The sequence below is a fragment of the Rhineura floridana genome, chromosome 1 (assembly GCF_030035675.1).
Source record: "Rhineura floridana isolate rRhiFlo1 chromosome 1, rRhiFlo1.hap2, whole genome shotgun sequence".
NCBI lineage: Eukaryota > Metazoa > Chordata > Lepidosauria > Squamata > Rhineuridae > Rhineura > Rhineura floridana.
In genome coordinates, this window is record NC_084480.1 from 316,978,062 (window position 1) to 316,997,528 (window position 19,467).

A 19,467-nucleotide genomic window follows, 5' to 3' on the forward strand; every position below is an offset into this window, starting at 1 on the left:
GTGGAGCAGTCTGATGCCGTCATGTGCCACAAGTCCTGAAACCGCTGCACTGGCTGCCAGTGAGCTAGTGGACCCAATTCAAGATGTTAATACTAATGTACAAAGCTCTAAATAGTATCAGACTTAAGTACCTAAAAGGGCACCTCCTCCAGTATCAACCATCTCAGACTCCATAATCAGCAGGGGAAGCCCTGTTGGTTGTGCCACCACTAAATGCTGCCCCGTTGGCACCGACCAATGACAGGGCCTTCTTAGCAGTGGTTCCCTGTTTCTGGAATGCCTTTCCTGGCGAGGTGTGTGTGTGTGTCCCTCATTAATAGCATTCAGGAAGAAAGGCCCTGCTTCAAACTCCAAGTGTTTTTGCCTGGCTGGAATGCGTCCTTGAACTCTAACAATGGCTCTTGTTTGCTTAGCTGGGGGATAGAGAGGAGTGTGTGAAGAAACCAGCCTACTGGTAACAAAAGACAAAGGCCACATTCACACCAGACATTTATTCCACTATTATTCCACTTCAAACAGACATGGTTTCCCCCAAAGAATCCTGGGAAGTGTAGTTTGTGAAGAGTGCTGAGAATTGCTAGGAGCAGAGCTTGGAAAAGTTACTTTTTTGAACTACAACTCCCATCAGCCCAATCCAGTGGCCATGCTGGCTGGGGCTGATGGGAGTTGTAGTTCAAAAAAGTAACTTTTCCAAGCTCTGGCTAGGAGATCCCTATTCTCCTCACAGAGCTACAATTCCCAGAGTCCTCTGGGATGAGTGTTAAGTGACTGTTAAACCACACTGAGAAATGTAATTCTGTGAGGAGAGTAGGAGTCTCCTAACAGGTCTCAACATCCTTCACAAACTACACTTCCCAGAATTCTTTGGGGGAAGCCATGACTGTTTGAAGTGGAATAATAGTGGAATAAATATGCAGTGTGGATGTGGCCAAAGTCACAGGAACCCAAGTGACAACGAGATGGTATAAAAACGATTCTTTAAAGATGCTCACATATATAGTTGCTTACATGTAGCAAATATAAAATACAAATTCTCCAAGCTCTGAGTGTGAGGTGCTCCAAACAATACAGATAATAGACAATATTGCCAGGATTATTTCTTGTTTCACATTTCTCCAGAACCAAACCAGAGAATCATTCATGGGTGGCATCTTGTGCTAGGTTACTGTATAAAGGTAATGAACTGCTCTAACCACTGTTGCCTCTGGCCCCACCTAACACTGGCATGTGGCCCCTAGAAGGCTGTCCAGAAGGGAGCGCGGCCCTCCCTCGGGTTGATTAAAATGTCCTCCCACCCTGATATACAATATCGACTCAATGGGTCCGCTGCCTAGAAAGGTACATTACTGCAGAAGCACAGGAGCTGTCACAGCATTCAAAAGGGTCTTCCAAAATTAAGTTCTGGGCAAGATCAGACCACTGCCTCCCTGTGCCAAACTTTCCATTCTGCCCCGATCGACTGCATAAGCAACACAAAACACACAAATAACTGTGTATTTATAACAGCAGCAGGGAGGAGGTTTGTGTCTCGGGTAACTGGGATTTGCAAAGCACCCTGGCACATTTAAGTGGCATTGGGAGAAGGAGGGGGAGAGAGACAAGAGTGGGAGAAACTAAGAAGAGAACGCCGAGGTAGGAGTTACTGACTAGCAGGAGGGAAAAGCAATGAGATATAAGGTCAGAGATGTAGGCTGAGGCTGAGTCACCACAGTTAACTTAAAACGGCTTGAACTGTCAGCTCTGACATACCAAATGCCATTTCGACACAGCAAAAATCTCAGGAACTGTAATGTGGCATTCTGTGCCTGCCCATCACTCACAGCTGGGAGAAATGTCAATTTAATTAAAGGTGGACGCTCACAGGAAACAGGGCATGGTGTGTAACAAAAGAAAAGGGACTGTGCACATTTAATTTTGGATTCACCTTGTTTCTGAAGATACCGCTGAAGCTCTCGGCAGAGGCTTGACACCAGACTAAGCGTACGGCCAATCAGCAAGCCCAGGCAGCCCGTGGAAAAGAATAGTGCAGTCACACTGCTGAACTTTCTTTCTGTGGTTTGGGCTTCCCAGACAAACTGCGAAGTACAACACCTCTTCCTACAGCACAATCCATTGGGAAACATCTGCAGGCCGAGACCCACAGGAGTGCATGGGATTTTCCAGCAAACAAATCAGGTTAAATGGGCCTGATACAACTTATTCAAAAAGGGAGGCATCAAAATGCATCATGATCAGACACGTCCTGTCCTTTGGCTACTTGCAAAGAGATTAAATACTTTGCCTGCTCAGGAAACATTGCTCTGAATAGGCTTTGACTGTCCGCAGTGATATCCTGAGTGACATTCATACATGGGCAAATGCAATTGGCTGTGTACTACAGTAATACTACCATTAACGAAGTAGATACATTCCTGGACATTTCTTCTTTAACAGAAACTTTAGTACCAGAGGCAGGAATAACATGGTTCGGGTTAGTATTTCAGCAAGCATTTTATTCAAAACTAACAATACTCATGTCTGAAATGAAACAACCAGGTCAGGTAAGCCTTGCATACAGACCACTTGAAGGCTTCTTCCAAAATGCACCCAGGGATGCCTGCCATGCCTTTTTTTTCTTTCATCATGAAGCATCTTTATATAGCAATCGTAAGCTTTGAGCACAAGCAAGGGCCAGCCACCACCACCTCCACCCTGCGCTTGGTCCCTCTCTGCCATCCTCCCCTACACTTGAGCAGGCGCATCTACAGTAAATAGTGCTTCCAGAGCACCCAAAGCACTGTTTTCTGCGGAGGCGCATGCTTGGCTGGAACAGCGCTCCTGCCTGCAGCAGCCACAATCCAGTAGACAAGGAGCCACGTTCTGGCTATGTCAGAGTGTATGTCTCCCCCACACCCTCTGCCCCCAAAAAATACTTTATTAAAAGGCACTTCTTTCCTGGAGGCTTTGTTAATTGAGGTATTACTATACTATGAACAGGAAAAAAGTGAACAGAGTCACAAAAATTCTGGAGAACAGCATGCTTAAGCCTTTCATGCGTTTAAGGGATATTTGGAAAATGTTTCACTCCCACCAAATTAAGTACATAAGAAAAGCCTTCTGGCTCAAGCCAAAGGCCCATCTAGTCCAGCATCCTGTTTTCACAGTGGCCAGCCAGATGCCCCAGACGGAAGCCCACAAGCAGGACCTGAGCACAAGAGCACTCACTCTCTCATTCTGTGTTTTTCAGGTCCTGATCGCGGACTTCCCACAGGTATCTGGGTAGCCACTGTGAGAACAAGATGCTGCATGAAACTGGCCATTGGTCTGATCTAGCAGGCTCTTCTTATGTTCTTCCAGATGCTGTTGGACTAAAACTCCCATCACCCCCAACTACTGGCCACAGTACCAAGGGCTCATGGGGTTTGTCCAAGCCATCTTGAGGACCCCAGTTCTACACTCCTACTACAGATTTATCCTCAAAGGGGAGTGCCTGCGTATGGTCATGATCTTCCAAACCAGCCTTCCCCAACATGGTGTCCTCCAGATATGGTTGGATTTTAAATCCCACCATTCCTGACTGTTGGCCGAGCTGGCTGGGACTGATGGCAACTGTAGTACAAACCATCTGGAGGGCATCAGATTGGAAAAGACTACTCCAAACTATGGTTTGGAGGATCATCTGTATGGGCCCAAACCCTGAGAACACCTTGGAGGAACAGGGACAGAGTTTAAAGCAGCACTCCTGTCTTCCTGTTTTTGTATGGAGGCTGGATCTCTGCTTTGAACAGGCATAAATGATGTAAGCCTTGTAGGCAGGAGTGCCTCTCAGCTTATCTGAAGGACTTGTACTGACACTTCAAACACCTGAATTCCGGATTTTCTCATATCGCAGAATTTCAGCCTCCCTTTCAATGTGGCTCACAGCTTAGCCATGCCTTGAGTTGTTTGCTTCTATACTTTATGCCTCTGGGTGAACCACTTTATTTTGGTTAGATCGTGCCACAGGAGAAACGCAAGCATTTTAATTCTTTGCAGGATCAATTCTTATTGTTTAAGTATTGAGCGGTATTGTGAGCTGACAGAATATTATCTAGTAGTTTAGAGCAAAGTTTCTATTTCAGGCCAAAGGAAGAACAAAATTGGGTATGTTTTACAAGACCTAATGAAACTTTGATGATTCCAAACAAAAGCACAAGCCCTCTTCAAACATTTGTATGAATTAGGTTTCAGATGCTGTAGGTAAACACTGCAGACATGTATTCATGCCTGGGAATTCTGCAGTTGCTGGAAACCACAGAAGGGAGAGTGCTCCTGCACTCATGTGGCTGGCCGCTGTGAGAAGAGGATGTGGGACCAGTGTCCAATAACCCTGGGGGAGGAGCACGTTATAGGGGCTCTGCTCCATATCATCCATGGGGCCAAAATAAAGGCACTGACTCATACGTATTCAGTTGCAGCTCCAGTTTTATTGCAGAAATGTTTCTTCCCATCCGCTCTTCCCTCCAGCTCCCCGTCCTCTAGAAGACTTTCCCTCTCAGACTGCTTCAGTGTTCCAGGGGAGGGTCTTCCCCAACGCAGGCTGGAGTCTACTGCCTCAATGCCCTTGTTGTTGTTATGTGCCGCCAAGTTGACTGTGACTTATGGCAACCCTATGAATCAGCGACCTCCAAGAGCATCTGTCATGAACCGCCCTGCTCAGATCTTGTAAGTTCAGGTCTGTGGCTTCCTTTATGGAATCAATCCATCTCTTGTTTGGCCTTCCTCTTTTTCTACTCACTTCTGTTTTTCCCAGTACCTAAATCTATGCCTTCCCAGAGGGCAGGGAGCCAGGGAAGCCTGGGCTGTGGGTGTCCCTGCTCTGCCCCCGCCCAGTAGCTCTTCAGGGACCAGCCTGCTGTCAGGGAAATAAAGGCCAGTCTTCCCCAACTCCAGCAGAGGTCCACCCCTCCAGCCACCTCCCTGACCCTCCACAGGGTGCTCTCCCTCTCTCTGAAGCCTTGTATGTCTTCCCTGCCTCTCCTCTCTTCCTTCTGCCAAAGACCCAACAGCTGGGCTCCTTCTCCACATCAGGCAGCTGTGGGAGAATGTCTCACCCTTCTTCTCCCACAGGTGGACTCTCCAGGCGCTGTCCAGATGAGGTCTCCTCAGGAGTCATTGCCTGGATGTTGCCTTCGGGTGTGGGTTTTGGGGCCTACCTACAAGGGGCCAGGTACCGGCCCAGAACCATCACAAGCAGACAGACCATTGGCCTGATCCAGCAGGCTCTTCTTATGTTCTTCACATAACACCTGTCGGGTATCCTTTAAGGTGGACACCAAGATGAAGGAGGTGTGAAAACTGGAGAGAGAAATATCAATAATTTAAGATATGCAGAGGATACCATGCTACTAGCAGAAACCATGCTACTAGCAGAAAGCACAAAAGCAGGACTACAGCTGAACATCAGAAAGACTAAAGTAATAACAGAAGATTTATGTAACTTTACAATTGACAGTGAGGACATTGAACTTGTCAAGGATTATCAATACCTTGGCACAGTCATTAACCAAAATGGAGACAATAGTCAAGAAATCAGAAAAGGCTAGGACTGGGAAGGGCAGCTATGACAGAACTAGAAAAGGTCCTCAAATGCAAACATGTATCGCTGAACACTAAAGTCAGGATCATTCAGACCATGGTATTCCCAATCTCTATGTATGGTTGTGAAAGTTGGACAGTGAAAAAAGCGGATAAGAGAAAAATCAACTCATTTGAAATGTGGTATTGGAGGAGATCTTTGCGCATACCATGGACCACAAAAAAGACAAATAATTAGATGTTGGAACAAATTAAACCAGAACTGTCACTAGAAGCTAAAATGATGAAACTGAGGTTATCATACTTTGGACACATCATGAGAAGACATGATTCACTAGAGAAGACAATAATGGTGGGAAAAACAGAAGGGAGTAGAAAAAGAGGAAGGCTAAAGAAGAGATGGATTGATTCCATAAAGGAAGCCACAGACCATAAAGGATCTGAACAGGGTGGTTTATAACAGATGCTGTTGGAAGTCACTAATTCATAGGGTCGTCATAAGTTGAAATTGACTTGAAAGCACATAACAACAACAACCTGCATTGAGCAGGGAGTTGGACTTGATGGTCTCATGGTGTGTCCCTTCCAACTCTACTATTCTGTTATTCTAATAATATCAGCTGGGTAAAAAGGCTGAGCTATGATTCAGGAAGACTGCAGTTTGGATCTTGTCTCTGCTGTAAAAGCACTAGGCGATCTGAGGTTAGCTACTCTCTGTTTACTCCTCACCCCACCCCCCGCATCTATGATATGGAGAAAATAATACCAGCTACCTCACAAGACTAGTGTTTGGAAAAGACACGTGTACAGGAAGGGCACTGAAGATTTGAAATATAAATGCTAAGCATCAGTAGCAAAGATTGAGATCCATCACAGAACTACAGTGCTAAGGGGTTGTCTGCAATGTGGATATCCACATCTGTGCCACTCTCCTCTGAACCCTCCCCAGTTTGTCACGACGACATTACCTAGAACAGAACTTTTTACGCCAAATGACTTTCCACCAGAGCAGCATGCTGTGTGGCTTCATAACTTCCTAATGCTTCAAAAGAGACAACAAAAAAGGCTCCAACTAATCTAACCTGCAATGTCAGAAATCCAGAAATAGGCATGTTGCTATGGCATGTGTCAAGGGCCATGTGAAAAGTGTCAAGTTCAGGACAGAGGAGAAGGTCTCAAAAGTAAACAGGGATTTCCTACCTCTGCAAATAAATGTGATAGTCCCATAAGGCTGTGTTACCATAAGCACAAGCACAAAACCTTGGGTGACAGCTCAACATGCCAAGAATCTCAGCTGACATTTAAAAATAATAATAATAATAAAGGTTCTAGACCTCAAGTATGTGAAGACAGATTCCGAGGAATATAGGAAAGACTGCGAAGTGAAGTGCCACCTGTACGTGGATGTCACCTAGCCCAATTCAAGGTGCTCACATTTATGTTTAAAGCTCTAAACAACTAAGGCTGCAATCCAACATACACTTACCTGGGAGTAAGTCCCATTGAAGCCAAAGGCGATTACTTCTAAGGAGACATGTAGGATTGCACTGTTAGGCTCCAAATATCTGAGAGACCACCTCCTTCCCTACTGACCTGCACAGATTCTGAGACTGGCAGAGGAGGCTCTCCTGGTAGTTCCTCCGCACCTCAGACGTTCAGGGGGTGATGGCCTGGCAGAGGACATCCTTCATGGCAACCCCTACATTGTGGAAAACTCTCCCCACAGAGGTGCACCTGGCACCTTCACTGTGTACAGCTTTACTGGTGAAAGGGGACTAATAATAACAATAACAACAACAACCCGTATTTCTCTGAAAATATAATCAAGGTAGCAAATTTATATACTACATAGAGATAGGCCCCAGGGGATAATCTGGAGGCACATAAGGCCACCACCTTAGAGCTGAAGCTCTTCTGGGTCTGGTCAGTGCCTGGGAAGTACGTGGACATTCCACAGTGGGGAAAAACATGGGATAGGTGTGTGAATTAAATAAATAAATAATTCCAGTGTTGGCTTTCCTGAAAAAGAATGTGGGGGGGGTATTTTAAAACCTACTGGACAGATGTGGAGAGAGCTTTCATTCCCCCAACAGTCCTCTACTAGAACAGGGGTGAGGAATCTCCAACCGGAAGAGCCGAATGCAGTCCTCCTGGCCTCTCTCTATGGCCCTTGGGAATCTGCCCAGGCCACAATCCCCACCCCACTCCACATCCCCCTCTAGTGATTTTCCCTGGCTGAAATGTGTCCTTGAACTGTCGTATACCTCTTGCATACCTGGCAGGGGAGTAATGTGTGTCTGGCCACACCCACCCACCACTGCTGTGTGGCCCCCAGAAGATTGCGCATGAAGGAATGTGGCCCTCAGGGTGCAAAAAAAAAAGAGTTCCCTGCCCCTAAGCTAGGAGAATTATACAGCACAGTCGTTAAAAATTAACACAAACATACCCATTAAAATTACACAGCAATCTGATAAAACCATCAGTTGAAAAACAAAACCAAAAGTGATATGTTCACCCGCAACACAGCAAAGCCTCAGCGGTAAGACCACACATTCCCATTGCCTCTCTTTCGAGCAAAGTACAACCACAAGATCCTGTCTTGCAGCTCAGTGTGGCAAAGCAGGAAACCACATACAATGCACTTGGACAGAGTCTGAGAAGCCCTGGCTTCTGAAATCAGGCACACTCCACTAGCAACCTCTCCTGTGGAAGCCCAGCTGAGGTCCTGCACAGTTTCCCCACCAGCTGTACCTCTGAAGGTGAGGGGATCCAGAACTGGCCCTCACACAGACACTTCAGTGGGCAAAGCAGGCTGTCCTTGACAGAGAAAGTGACATTTTGCATGCTTGTACGCTTTCTCCAAGGAAATTAGCCCAATGTACATTGCGTGTACAACAGAAGATTTATGCAACTTTACAGCTAACAATGAGGACATTGAACTTGTCAAGGATTATCAATACCTTGGCACAATCATTAACCAAAATGGAGACACTAGTCAAGAAATCAGACTGGGGAGGGCAGCTGTGAGAAAACTAGAAAATGTCCTCAAATGCAAAGATGTATCACTGAACACCAAAGTCAGGATCATTCAGACCATGGTATTCCAGATCTCTATGTATGGATGTGAAAGTTGAACAGTGAAAAAAGCTGATAACAGAAAAATCAACCGCCTCTTTCAGGTTGGCTGGAACCACTCCCTCCAATAACGTGTTGACCAAACCCTGGATCCACTCGGTCAAACCCCCTGGGCAAGCTTTAATAAGCCAAGAAGGGCAAGGGTCAAGAGGAGACGTTGCTGGCCGCATCAGTGCAAGCGCCTTGTCTACGTCATCAGGCCGCATCAACTGAAACTGTTCCCAAGAAGTTGCAGCAGACGTTGCAGTGGACACCTCATTGGGGACTACAGTAGATGTGGATGGGGCATCAAGACTGCAAAGGAGGCGAGCAACTTTACCCTCGAAGTGCCTTACAAACAACTGACAGTGGGCCTTGTCTGTTTGAGACAACTATATTTTTTTCTGTTTTTAAGAACAAGGGGTGTTAGGTAGATACAGGGCACAGCAGTTTCATTTTTGTAAGATGAAAAAGGAATGCCTTTATTTGCTTAGAGAAAGTAAAGGGTAAGTACCCATCCTCTGAGAGCTGAGCAAACTGCAGAGCTCAAGTAAATGAAAAGCACAGAAACTCAAGAGTATCTGAGATCATCCAGCTGGCCACCGTGCATGGGTGATCCTCCTAGTGATCTAATACCAGCAGGCATCCTTTGCAGCCAGATGCCCCCAGAGCCTATGATGGCTTGCCAGCCCCTGACCTCCTGTGCAGAAGAAAGGTGGGACAGATCCATGTTGTCAGCTGCCAGGCAGGCAGGTCATTGCTGCTTACCGGAAAGGAGAGGGGAAAGGAGGTGGAGAAGGAGAGGAGGTCAGCACAGTGCAAAATCACAAGCAGGAGCACAGGATTGGCTCTGTCACTGTTTGCACCGTGCCAACCTGCCCACCACCTCACCCCTCCCAGTAAGGAACAGCAACCCACCTGCCAGGAAGCTAGAGTATCAGCTCCACCCCAACTGGCGAGCCGCTTCTGCCAGTGTTCAGCTCGCATACTAATAATACTGTCCAAGACACATCTGTCATACCCAGGGCTGTGGAGTCGGAGTCGGGTGCAATTTTGGGTGGTGTCGGAGTCGGTAGAAATGTACCGACTCCAACTCCGACTCTGACTCCTTCATAAATAGCTAATGTATATTAACTAGTAATAACAAATTTACTGCAGTAAAATGGTAGCACAAGGCATTTCATCACCACCATGTGAATCCAGAGCTTGGAAAAGTTACTTTTTTGAGCTACAACTCCCACGAGCCCAATCCCTGGGGCTGATGGGAGTTGTAGTTTTAAAAAGTAACTTTTCCAAGCTCTGGATTCACGTGGTGGTGATAAAATGCCTTGTGCTACCATTTTACTACAGTAAATTTGTTATTACTAGTTAATATAGATTTGCCATTTATGAAGGAGTCGGAGTCGGACAGTAGAAAAATAGAGGAGTCTGAGTCGAAGGTCTGGCTCCACAGCGCTGGTCATACCTGTAACGCCCGACCTCCAAAAGGCAAATTTCTTTCCCATGCAAGTTTATTTAACACAGAAAGGCAGCTTTTTAATTCAATGTGTTTGCCCAAAGGCCATCGATTCAGTTTTAAGAGACAATAAGCGGAGGTTTGTATTCAGAATTAATTTTAACCACACTATTAAAAAAAGAGTAGTGGGGAGGCAGGTGAAGGCAGCGTATTTTTTACAATTCAATTTTTAAACATCAATTTTTATACAGCCTTGAACAACTAAAGCACTGAACTTGAAAAAAGCGAGAATTAGCACTGTCCTCAACCCTTGCCTGGAGGTCACCAACACAGATACCATGGAAAAGAGCGTACAAAATGTCTGAGCAGGAAACAGGCTTAGATACACTGAAATAAGCCCTTTCATAAGAATATAAGAACATAAGAAGAGCCTGCTGGATCAGGCCAGTGGCCCATCTAGTCCAGCATCCTGTTCTCACAGTGGCCTACCAGGTGCCTGGGGGAAGCCCGCAAGCAGGACCCGAGTGCAAGAACACTCTCCCCTCCTGAGGCTTCCGGCAACTGGTTTTCAGAAGCATGCTGCCTCTGACTAGGGTGGCAGAGCACAGCCATCACGGCTAGTAGCCATTGATAGCCCTGTCCTCCATGAATTTGTCTAATCTTCTTTTAAAGCTGTCCAAGCTGGTGGCCATTACTGCATCTTGTGGGAGCAAATTCCATAGTTTAACTATGCGCTGAGTAAAGAAGTACTTCCTTTTGTCTGTCCTGAATCTTCCAACATTCAGCTTCTTTGAATGTCCACGAGTTCTAGTATTATGAGAGAGGGAGAAGAACTTTTCTCTATCCACTTTCTCAATGCCATGCATAATTTTATACACTTCTATCATGTCTCCTCTGACCCGCCTTTTCTCTAAACTAAAAAGCCCCAAATGCTGCAACCTTTCCTCGTAAGGGAGTCGCTCCATCCACTTGATCATTCTGGTTGCCCTCTTCTGAACCTTTTCCAACTCTAGAATATCCTTTCTGAGATGAGGCGACCAGAACTGTACACAGTATTCCAAATGCGGCCGCACCATAGATTTATACAACGGCATTATGATATCAGCTGTTTTATTTTCAATACCTTTCCTAATTATCGCTAGCATGGAATTTGCCTTTTTCACAGCTGCCGCACACTGGGTCTACATTTTCATCGTGCTGTCCACCACAACCCCGAGGTCTCTCTCCTGGTCGGTCACCGCCAGTTCAGACCCCATGAGCGTATATGTGAAATTCAGATTTTTTGCTCCAATATGCATAATTTTACACTTGTTTATATTGAATGGCATTTGCCATTTTTCCGCCCATTCACTCAGTTTGGAGAGATCTTTTTGGAGCTCTTCGCAATCCCTTTTTGTTTTAACAACCCTGAACAATTTAGTGTTGTCAGCAAACTTGGCCACTTCACTGCTCACTCCTAATTCTAGGTCATTAATGAACAAGTTGAAAAGTACAGGTCCCAATACCGATCCTTGAGGGACTCCACTTTCTACAGCCCTCCATTGGGAGAACTGTCCGTTGATTCCTACTCTCTGCTTTCTGCTTCTTAACCAATTCCTTATCCACAAGAGGACCTCTCCTCTTATTCCATGACTGCTAAGCTTCCTCAGAAGCCTTTGGTGAGGTACCTTGTCAAACGCTTTTTGAAAGTCTAAGTACACTATGTCCACTGGATCACCTCTATCTATATGCTTGTTGACACTCTCAAAGAATTCTAATAGGTTACTGAGACAGGACTTTCCCTTGCAGAAGCCATGCTGGCTCTGCTTCAGCAAGGCTTGTTCTTCTATGTGCTTAGTTAATCTAGCTTTAATAATACTTTCTACCAGTTTTCCAGGGACAGAAGTTAAGCTAACTGGCCTGTAATTTCCGGGATCCCCTCTGGATCCCTTTTTGAAGATTGGCGTTACATTTGCCACTTTCCAGTCCTCAGGCACGGAGGAGGACCCGAGGGACAAGTTACATATTTTAGTTAGCAGATCAGCAATTTCACCTTTGAGTTCTTTGAGAACTCTCGGGTGGATGCCATCCGGGCCCGGTGATTTGTCAGTTTTTATATTGTCCATTAAGCTTAGAACTTCCTCTCTCGTTACCACTATTTGTCTTAGTTCCTCAGAATCCCTTCCTGAAAATGTTAGTTCAGGTTCAGGGATCTGCCCTATATCTTCCACTGTGAAGACGGATGCAAAGAATTCATTTAGCTTCTCTGCAATCTCCTTATCGTTCTTTAGTACACCTTTGACTCCCTTATCATCCAAGGGTCCAATTGTCTCCCTAGATGGTCTCCTGCTTTGAATGTATTTATAGAATTTTTTGTTGTTGGTTTTTATGTTCTTAGCAATGTGCTCCTCAAATTCTTTTTTAGCATCCCTTATTGTCTTCTTGCATTTCTTTTGCCAGAGTTTGTGTTCTTTTTTATTTTCTTCATTTGGACAAGACTTCCATTTTCTGAAGGAAGACTTTTTGCCTCTAAGAGCTTCCTTGACTTTGCTCGTTAACCATGCTGGCATCTTCTTGGCCCTGGCGGTACCTTTTCTGATCTGCGGTATGCACTCCAGTTGAGCTTCTAATATAGTGTTTTTAAACAACTTCCAAGCATTTTCGAGTGATGTGACCCTCTGGACTTTGTTTTTCAGCTTTCTTTTTACCAATCCCCTCATTTTTGTGAAGTTTCCTCTTTTGAAGTCAAATGTGACTGTGTTGGATTTTCGTGGCAATTGGCCAGTTACATGTATGTTTAATTTAATAGCACTGTGGTCACTGCTCCCAATCGGTTCAACAACACTTACATCTCGCACCAGGTCCTGATCCCCACTGAGGATTAAGTCCAGGGTTGCCGTCCCTCTGGTCGGTTCCATGACCAACTGATCTAGGGAATAGTCATTTAGAATATCTAGAAACTTTGCTTCTTTGTCATGACTGGAACACATATGCCGCCAGTCTATGTCTGGGTAGTTGAAGTCACCCATTACTACCACATTTCCTAGTTTGGATGCTTCCTCAATTTCATATCTCATCTCAAGGTCTCCCTGAGCATTTTGATCAGGGGGACGATAGATCGTTCCCAGTATTAAGTCCCTCCTGGGGCACGGTATCACCACCCACAACGATTCTGTGGAGGAGTCTGCCTCTTTGGGGGTTTCGAGCTTGCTGGATTCAATGCCTTCTTTCACGTATAGAGCGACTCCGCCACCAATACGTCCTTCCCTGTCCTTCTGATATAGTTTATATCCAGGGATAACCGTATCCCACTGGTTTTCTCCATTCCACCAGGTCTCCGTTATGCTCACTATATCAATGCTCTTCTCTAAGACCAAGCACTCCAGTTCTCCCATCTTGGTTCGGAGGCTCCTAGCATTAGCGTACAGGCACTTGTAAGCAGTGTCTCTCTTCAAGTGACTTTGGCACTTGTGGTTTGGCCTGTGGTAATTTTGCTCTTCTGAATTTATATCCTGTGCCCCTGCTCTCACAATGCCTACTTCTAGGCCTACCCCTTTTAAAATTTCATCATTTCTTTGGTTTTTATCCCAGGGGGGAGGTTTATTCCGAACCGGACCTTTCTCAGCTCCTCTCGGGTTTCCCCCCTCAGTCAGTTTAAAAGCTGCTCTGCTACCTTTTTAATTTTAAGTGCCAGCAGTCTGGTTCCATTCTGGTTCAAGTGGAGCCCGTCCCTTTTGTACAGGCCTGGCTTGTCCCAAAATGTTCCCCAGTGCCTAACAAATCCGAACCCTTCCACCTGACACCATCGTCTCATCCACGCATTGAGACTGCGAAGCTGGGCCTGTCTGGCTGGGCCTGCGCGTGGAACCGGTAGCATTTCAGAGAAAGCCACCTTGGAGGTCCTGGCTTTCAGCATCCTACCTAGCAACCTAAATTTTGCTTCCAGGACCTCACGGCTGCATTTCCCCATGTCGTTGGTGCCAACGTGCACCACGACCACTGACTCCTTCCCAGCACTGTCTACCAAACTATCTAAACGACGGGCGATATCCGCAACCTTCGCACCAGGCAGGCAAAACACCTTGTGGTCTACACGCCCATCACACACCCCACTGTCTATGTTCCTAATGATCGAATCACCCACTACAAGGATCCCTCCACCCCCTGGAGATATATCCTCGGCACGAGAGGATAGCTGCTCATCCCCCAAGGAATGGGTCCCTTCTAAGGGATCGTTTCCCTCTTCCTCAGCTGGATGCTCTCCTTCCCCGAGACCATCGTTCTCCATGATAGCAGGAGAGCTATCATCGTTGGAGCACACGCTCCAACACGCTAGCTGGAAAACCAACAGATTCTGTTTGTTGTTGTTTTGCTAACCATTACAGTATCTGACACACTTGCTTCACAAGCACCCTGTAAGGTAGGTCAGTATTATCATCCCCCTATTGCAGACAGAGAGACCAAAGTTGAGAGACTACTCAAGTGTCACAGGGCATCTAACAAGATTGTAGGTAAGTTGAATGTGAACCATATGGAAACATGCAAGCAGGTCACGCTCTTAACTACTTTGTCACAGAAGACTCAGTGCCTACCAGATGCCGTACTACAGTTCCCATCATCTAAGCAGGTGTTCCTGCTGTCCAAACCACATGGAGGGCCACATGTTAGCTACCCCCTCCCTGATAAGTTTCCGCTGGGCCTTGAAGACCTGGCTGTTCAGGCAGGCCTATGGGATTTCTGGGATGGGTTAGCTTTTAATACTGCTTAGCTTAATTATTGAATGTGGTTTTTGGTTTTATATTGTATTTTATTATGTCAGTGTACGTCGCCTAGAGTGACCGTTAATTCGGCCAGATAGGCGACTCATAAATAAAATTTTATTATTTATTACTATTATTACCCTGCATCTAGTCTAGAGGATATTGGAGAAGCAGATAATAAAGAAGTTCTACCACTTTTCAGCCCAAAGGCACTCCTAAGTGACAAAAATGTGACACTTTACAGGTTTTATTTATTCATTTATTATTTCATTTATATCCCGCCCTTCCTCCCAGCAGGAGCCCAGGGCAGCAAACAAAAATGCTAAAAACGCTTTAAAACATCGTAACATGTTTTACAGTTATGTACAGATGCCTCACATAGACCCAAACAACGGTTTTGAATCTATTCCTTGGACCATTTCCCTGGATTTTTCAGTCCTAAAATTTTGCTCTGCCTGCACGTTTGAGGAATTCGAGGATACCATGCCAGAAAAAGAATCCAGCCAAACCACTTCCGCTGTTTGCACCAATGTGTATGGTACTGCAGTGCATTCAAGCACATTAAGGGCTCTTCCAGGCAACTTATTTATGGAGCATTCGTCCTGATTTGCTTGCACAAAGCTTAATGTAGATATTAGATTACATTGGGTCTTTATTGAACATTTGTTCTGATTTGTCAGCAAGGAGATCATACGACAATGTGCTTTCATCCTACAATCATCCTGATTTGCTTGTGGGGTGCTTACACACCTTCCTGTTAATAATTTGTTCACTCCACACTTTTCCATGCATTCCCTAGCCAGTTTCTTTTTTAAAGCGGACTTGCTGTGCAAAGGCAGGGATCTTCAGTGCGGCACACGTTGATGCAGTGGTGCCCTTGAGGTCTTCCCCTGGGCCCATGAAGCTGCAGAGCCCCCTTCCCCCACTCAGGTCATGCGGTGACAAGTGTGGCTTGAAAAGCAACAGAAGGGTGAAGTTGAAAGAGTGACTTTCTTTCCTTCTTCCCCTTTCGGCTCTATATACTATTCAAGACTTAGCTTAATTCTACTAGAAGTGCCTAAAGCACTTACTCAAAAATCCAAGTGTGCCCACAGACCTAAAAAAGGTTGGAAGCTGCTACAGGAGAAGGACTGTGAGTATAACACAGGAAGTCATACTTAATCAGATCATTGGGCCACCGAGCTCAGTACTGTCTACACTGACTGGCAGCTGCTCTGTAGCTCTCTCCCAGCCTTACCTGGTGATACTGAGGATTGGACCCAAGACCTTGACCTTCTGCATGCAAGGCAGATGCTCCAGCACTGGGCTATGGCCCTCATTGTGGGATATGCTAATGCCTGAATGACTATGCCAAAGGGGCAGTGACCCTTGGAGGCAGGGCCGGATTAAGCTGAGGAGGGCCCCTAGGCTGATTGGTGTTTGGGGGGCCCTTCTCTTCTTAGGTAATATTTTTCTCAAACCCCTTACCCTGCGATCTGCGGAAACAGCCGCAGGAGGGGTTGCAGGACAGGAGCTTCTGAGCCGCCCGCTGTCCCATCCCATCCCATCCCCCCTGCTTCACCTACCTTTCTGCTTTTTGTGCGGCTGCGCGCACTGCACGCGCAGGTTTGCCATCAATCAAGATGGCGGCTGAGGTTTCCCTAAGGGGCTGAAGCCTCTGCCGCCATCTTGGTTGATGGCAGCAATGAGCGCGTGTAGCACGCACGCGTGCCATCAACGAAGTTGGCGGCAGAGGCTTCAGCCCTTTAGGGAAACCTCGGCCGCCATCTTGACTGATGGCAAACCGCAAAAAACAGCGGAGGAAAAGGTAAGTGAAGCAGGGGGATTTTTTTTAGCTTATGCACAGGCCCCCAAGAGCTCCAGGCCCCTAGGCTTCAGCCTACTAAGCCTAATGGATAATCCGGCCCTGACATTTGAACAGACTAACTTCATCCATGGCTAATTTGGAGTGGACATAGCAGCAGCGACTAGAACATCTAGGACCAAGGTGAAACTGTTCAAACTCTCTTCTTATTTTTTCCTACTGCTAGGAGGTGGAATGCTACTACATGTACAATGTTAAAACCTTTTTTTTTTTTTGCATGCCTTGTACACCTTGACTATACGTTGCTGTTTTACTGTTGCTGCTATTATGAAGTTATTTTTTGCAATTGTTGGTTTTAGCATATATCAGTTCTCATTGTTGTAAGCCTCTCTGACCATAATTTTTCTTTGTACAAAGGCAGCACACAAATAAGATGATGGTGGAGACAACAGTCCTTGTGCTGGGACAACAGAGCACTTTAACCCAGCTTAATTGGGCAAACCTAAATTTCCCAGCATGCATTTGTATCCCTCCCACAGAATACCAACAGTCTGGAGGCACCCTAAGGCAAGTGTAGCTGATGTGGTGCCCTCCATCGTCTCTCTTCTCCATCGTCCCAGAATGCAGGACACGGAATAATGGGCTCAAGTTGCAGGAAGCCAGATTTCCACTGGACATCAGGAAAACTTCCTAACTGTTAGAGTCATACAAAAATGGAACCAATTACCTAGAGAGGTAGCGGGCTCTCTGACACTGGAGGCGTTCAAGAGGCAGCTGGACAGCCATCTGCCGGGAATGCTTTGATTTGGATTCCTGCATTGAGAAGGGGGTTGGACTTGATGGCCTTATAGGCCCCTTCCAACTCTACTATTCTATGATTCCATCTGTTGTTGGGTTACCATCTTCCCTAACAATTTGCTAGGCTGAATGATGCTGATGGGAGTTGGAGTCCAACAATATCTAGAGGGCATCATGTTGGCAAGTCTTACGGCAACATAAGAAGAGCCTGCGGGATCAGAACAATGGCCACTCTCGTCTACCATCCTATTTTCACAGTGGCCAACCAGATACCGGTGGGAAGCCCGCAAGCAGGACCTGAGCACAAGACCAGTCTCCTCTCCTGCAATTCCCAGCAGCTGGTATTCAGAAGTACTCTGTGGAGTCAGAGCATAGCCATCATGGATGGCAGCCACAGATCGCCTTCTCCTCCACGAATTTGCCTAATCCTCTTTTAAAGCCATCCAAGCTGGTGGCCATCACTGCTCCTGTGAAATTCCATAGTTTTATATGCTGTGTGAAAAAGAACTTTCTTTTGTCTGTCTTGGATCTTCCAACATTCAGCTTCATTGGGTGTCCACGAGTTCTAGAGCTCTGGGAAAGGGAGAAACACTTCTAACTGTCCACTTTCTCCACACCATGCACAGTTTTATACTCCTCTATCATGCAGCCTTTTACTTGCCTTTTCTCTACACTACAACACAACAAGCATCCCTGCATTTGTAGAGAGAGTATTCTGTTGCCTCCCTGCACATCCATAGATTTAGACATTGGCTGTGGAAGGGGGGAAGAGGAAGGACTTCTGCACATGTTCAGAAACACTCAGCCCAAAATATCAAGAATCTGGAAAAAGAATCGGCAACTCTGTTGCACGTTGGCACACTGCTGCACAACCACAAAATGTAAGGAGTCACAAATGCAAGCACAGAAAGGAAAAATACAACAGGCTGTGAGCATACAAATATGTCCAGAGAGCAGGCCCATTAGCCATAAATACAACCTACCATCTAAATATTCGCTGCACAGTTTTAGGCAAATGCCTCTTTACCCTGGCCTTTGCCCCCCCAAGATGTGTGTTTTCAGGACCAATCTTATTTTGGGATGTTAGGTTGTTTTCAAATTGTTTCTAATGTTGCATTTTAACATTGTTGCAACCCGCCCTGGAACCTTTGGGCGAAAGGTGGGTAATAAATGATGCTTCCTCAAAACGACAATAAAATAACCCAAATTGCTATGTTCTAAAAAGGGAGAGGTGCATGTAAACTGATACCCAGGCAAACCCTCCTCTCTTCAAACCTTGCATTGGTGGGAGCCTTGCACCCCGACAGTATCAAACCCGCAACCCAAACCCCACCCCGGCTCTGTGCATTCAGTTGAGCCAAACACACCCTCCCTGCAAAGGACAGGAAGGCGCCTCCCAACGAGAAACCGCTCCCCTTTTTGCACTGGCCAGGTGCAAATGCTCTTTCAGGATCCAACACCCTCCACCCTCACAAACATCAGTACTACGCCCCCCCCACCCCTTCTTTTCTAGCAAGGGGGGAGGAGAGAGAATCCCCGCACCATGACTCATGCAAACGCCCCCATGCCAAGGGCTCCACTGCGCGCGCAGCTCCTCACCTGCCAACAGCGCGTGTACGCAACAGAGCGAGGAGCAGTCCGGGCTGAACGCGAGAGCCGAAAGATGCAGTACGCATGCGCGGCGTGGGGATAAACAGAAGCGCGCTTCGGCCCTCTCCTCGTCCCCGCCCTTTCTCAGCCGTGCGCCGTCTCATTGGTTGTAGTTCGAGGATTCTGCGGTCGCTCCAAGGAAAGGGCGAGGGCGGAACTACAATTCCCAGCATGCCCTGCGCGAAAGGTTCCTTTCACAGGTACAAAGTGGGAAATTCCATCCATTAAAAAAAAGAAGTTGGCAAACTATAAACTCCGCGATCGGAGCGAGCCGAACCCTTCAGCCGAGGATCGAGGTTTTAAAACGAGGAAACTTCACATAAATCGTCTTTTTTTAATTTATGATTTCG

The 19,467-nt window shown here is 46.3% G+C and overlaps 1 protein-coding gene across 2 annotated transcripts in view; it reads right to left on the reverse strand.

Moving 5' to 3' along the window:
* The window catches only part of TSNARE1 (t-SNARE domain containing 1), a 647,930-nt gene extending 628,759 nt beyond the window's left edge, over positions 1-19,171 (reverse strand). For both annotated transcript variants that reach the window (XM_061608012.1, XM_061607992.1), the window contains exon 1: positions 19,067-19,171. The gene's annotated coding sequence lies outside the window, so the exon portion shown is untranslated. The remainder of the gene's footprint in view (positions 1-19,066) is intronic.
* Positions 19,172-19,467: the final 296 nt, after the last annotated feature.